Here is a 4,224-nt window from a genome sequence, read left to right on the forward strand (position 1 = left end):
GCTGCCCGCTAACTCTTAGTTGGAAGGCAGAAATGTCCGAGACCTGCCGTCCGCTAAGATCTTCTTCCTGGTTTTCCGTGTGTTGCTTCGCTGGCTGAAGAAAAAGAGGAGCCGAGCCACGGACTCGCAAGCTATTTATGCGGTCTAGAGTGGGGCCCACATAGTATGTGGGCGTGGACTAGTATTTTTCAGTGTTAGCGTGATGCGTGCGAGGGGGTACCCACTAGGGCGTGGCTTAAAGGGCAAGCCCACAAGAAATAAAACTGCTGGCACCAACGTTCTGTTTGAAAACAACATCCCTTTGGTTTTATCAACATTTAGCACCAGTTTGAGATGGAATAGGTCTGTCTGAATGATGTCAAATGCAGACTGTAGACGCTGGTAAACCTTGGCAACTGTGTTAGCTCAACAATAAACAATTGTATCATCAGCATAGAGATGCAAGGATGCATCAGGAATGTTTTGACCTACATTACTTATATAAATTGTAAAAAGAGCAGGTCCTAAAACCGAGCCTTGTGGCACACCATTAGTGACTGTTAGGCAGCTAGACGAAGCACCATTACGTTGAATACATTGCTTCCGACCTGAGAGATAGTTTGTAACTTCAGTCATCATACATTAAGACAAAACATAAAGTTTACTAACAATAGAAATGTTTGTTGTTGTTTTAGCTCTGCGGAACAATTTGATCCAGACTGAGGAACGGTGTTCTGAGAATGAACAGAAGATTAAAGGTGAGTTATATGATCACCTGACACATGCCAATACGTTTCAGATAGGAGGTGTTTGTTTTTTTATCAAGACTTGGGTTTCATGTGTTTTTATAGACCTGCAGAATCATTTGGATTCCAAGACGGATGAGCTGAACTCCAAGTCTGACAACGTCACTTCACTTCGTGAGTGATGAAGCTTTTGTTAGCATTTAGCTCTAATTGCATTATATATAATGGTTTGAGCAAAAGGGGCAGCACGGTGGCGCAACTGGTAGAGCTGCTGCCTCTCATCGAGCAGGTCCTTGGTTCAAACCCCAGTCCAGGGGCCTTTCTGGGTGGAGTTTGCATGTTCTCTCTGTGCATGAGTGGGTTTTCTCCAGGTGCTCCGGTTTCCTCCCACAGACCAAAAACATGCACATGTTAGGCTGATTGGTAACTCTAAATTGTCCCTAGGTGCGAGTGAGCGAGTGAATGGTTGTTTGTCTCGTTTGTCTCTATGTGGCCCTGTGATGGACTTGCGACCCGTCCAGGGTGTACCCCGCCCCTCGCACAGTGATTGCTGGACATGGGCACCGGCGACCCCCGTGACCCAAAATGGAATAAGCGGGTAAAGATAATGGATGGATGGATGGATGGATGGATGGATGGATGGATGGTTTGAGCAAAAGGAAAATGACAATTTGAAGTTGGGTTTTGTTGTGAAAAAAACATCCTTGTTGACATCCTCAGACTGCAAAAACAAAAAGATAAAAAAACCAAAAAAGAGTTAATAAGATTATCATTTTAAACAAAAAAAAAGTTAATTATATCACAATACAATAACCTTACCTCTTCTTGCATGGTCATCATTTATGTGATGAGGTGGTTGAATATTCTCTCGTTCATCATCATCAGGGCAGGGCTTTAATCTGGTCCAGGGCTTGTTGACAATATCAGTTTTAGCTTTTTCATGAAGTGCTGCAACAACTTTTTGCCTGAAGTGTTGACGTGATGAGATGTTGTAGGCAGCGGGGCTCAAGAACTTTAAAGTCGGTGCATTCAGCAACATAGATCCAGAGCTTTAATAACTTCTACAGCTTGTGTTATTGCTTTGGACCGATATGAATTACCTGATAAAGGTTGTTTAAATGCTGCTGTTATCGGTCTTTGCACAAACCAAGCTGTTATTCTTGTAGTAGTCACGTACGTACGTGCCACTAGTTGTAGTATGACAATATATGAGATATATATGCATACAATATTCACGAGTTCCTCATCTTTCTGACTGTGTAAGGTCGTGCATTGAATTTAACAGAAATGTAACGAGAGACGTTATTTATCTTTGACCCATCAAATCAATGCGGTCATTTATTTTCAGAATCAAAGTTTAACATCAAACATTTACATTAATTTGGCAAAATATGAAAATAATAACAGACAAGTTTCACAGAAAAGGGACATCGATCACTCGGCGGTGAACGAGGACTTTGCTTCAGATATTTCTAAAATATCTGTACTGATTTTATGAGAAAGAGGAGAGTTTCAAGATGAAATGGAGTTATCTTACAGAGAGATATGTGAGGGAATTAATCTGTTTGACCAGAAATTGCACGCTCCATCAGATATCAGCTTGCCCACGGTACACTTGGTCGAAAATAGAACCCTCTACCTGTTGATGATCTTATCAGCGTCGGAGCAGGTTCCTTTCTGACTCTTTTCAGCGTCTCCGTGAGAACTGCCAAACCCTCAGAGAGTCGTACGTGGTGTTCAAACAGAAATTATAATCCCAAAACGTCTCTGGATCATCCTGAACGCGTTTGCACCCAAGAACTCTGAACTCCTTTCATTCTTCAGAACTTCTCAGACTCTAACAGAATCTTTCAACTCCAGCAACTCTCTAGTTCTTCATCTCCTCAGCCTCTGGAATTCTCTGGAATTCTCCTGAATTCTAACATGAACTGGGAAGTTGCCACATTTTAAATGGGTCGACTTCCGGTTCATTTGAGAGCTTTTGATTGGTCGATGGACCAGGAAGAGGTGTGGTTTTTGACGTAAGATGTTATCAAAAGTCGAGGTCAGAGAATGAGTTTGTTTTCAACATACAGAAAAGATTATTGCAGAATACCAGACTTTGTGGAGCCTCGCTCTGTTATATCTTCTCAAATAGTAAAACATGACATCCCTTCTTCAGTAAACATTTAGTTGACCGAAGCTTCAACTTTCACATACTTACGAAAGCTTGTTCATTGAAGACAGAAATCAAGAAATGCATATTAACCTGATTTCTTCTTTGAATGAGGAATAAAAATCATTACTTACTGTTTATGTAAAATAAAAATGAGTAGTTCTTTTCAACCTGTAACATTGAGTGAACTAACACCATTTGATTATCAAACATTTGTAAACAGTGATGATCATAGAGAATTGTCTTTTCTGCTTGATTAATTCAAGAAAGAAAGTCATCAGATGGCTCAGACTGTATTCAGATCAATGAAATAACAGTCCCTGTCCATCTGATAGATTTGAGGTCATCAGGGTCAGATCAGGGTCAGACCAGGTTCACTACATTCTGTAGAAGAGACGTTCACGTTCGGATGATGTTGTTTCAAGTGCATTAACAAGTTAGATGTGTTGCCTGCTGCAGATCCAATCTTCGTGAAACAACGTCGACACACAGCTTTGGATTTACACTTGTCTTTTAACAAGAAATTCATAATGTTCCCAAACTGGAGACTGCAACGAGATGAAAGGGTCTTAAAGTTCAGGCTTGTTCGTTACCTGCTAGGCTGCTAATGCTACGCATGCTGCAAGACTGCAACAATAAATAGCACCGTGCTGAAACACGCCTAGTTCCGCGGCACATAATTTCTCACTAATAAAATTTAATGAGTGAAAAAATAACCGAAACGGTACGCACGTGGACCAAACATGACATACTGAAATGGTTCAATACACCCACATGTACCGTTACACCATTTGTCTGTCTAAAATCGGTCTCATTTGTAAATGGGTCTCCGAGGTTCAATGCGTGTAATCTGTATAAATAAAGGTGGAATGAAAATTCATACTCCACCCAGAAAGGCCCCCAGCCAGGATGTGATCCAGCAACCTGCTCGCTGAGAGGCGGCAGCACCACCATGCTGCCCACCATTCATTTCCATAATTTAGTATTATTTCCAATAAAATACTTTCTTACTGCACTTTGCGTACGACTGAAGTTTACAGATATTACCTGAGTGTTCATGTTTGTTGCACAGTAAACAAACCAGTTTGAATTCTTCCAGTTCCTAAAACAAAGCAAACTGAAGCAGTTTTTAGTGTATATCTTAGATCTTTTTATACTGATTCTTTTTATAATTTATATTTTTTCTATTGTTGGGTGTAACTGGAACCTTGAATACATAATTTCTTTCCACCTCATGTACCACATGTAGTGAGGATGACAATAAACCTATTTGAACTTGAACTTTTTAAAACCTGTTCTCAGGAATTTTAATATTCGGCTCTTCTTCTGTCAGACTTAAAAGAA

The 4,224-nt window shown here is 40.5% G+C and overlaps 1 long non-coding RNA gene across 1 annotated transcript; it reads left to right on the forward strand.

Annotated features, from left to right (window-relative positions):
* Positions 1-725: 725 nt before the first annotated feature.
* Positions 726-4,224, forward strand: LOC119414449. The gene is made up of 3 exons (XR_005187003.1): positions 726-737; positions 831-899; positions 4,214-4,224. It is a non-coding gene; the product is annotated as an uncharacterized LOC119414449 (long non-coding RNA).

The sequence above is a fragment of the Nematolebias whitei genome, chromosome 9, assembly GCF_014905685.2.
Source record: "Nematolebias whitei isolate Nwh7 chromosome 9, NemWhi1, whole genome shotgun sequence".
Lineage (NCBI taxonomy): Eukaryota > Metazoa > Chordata > Actinopteri > Cyprinodontiformes > Rivulidae > Nematolebias > Nematolebias whitei.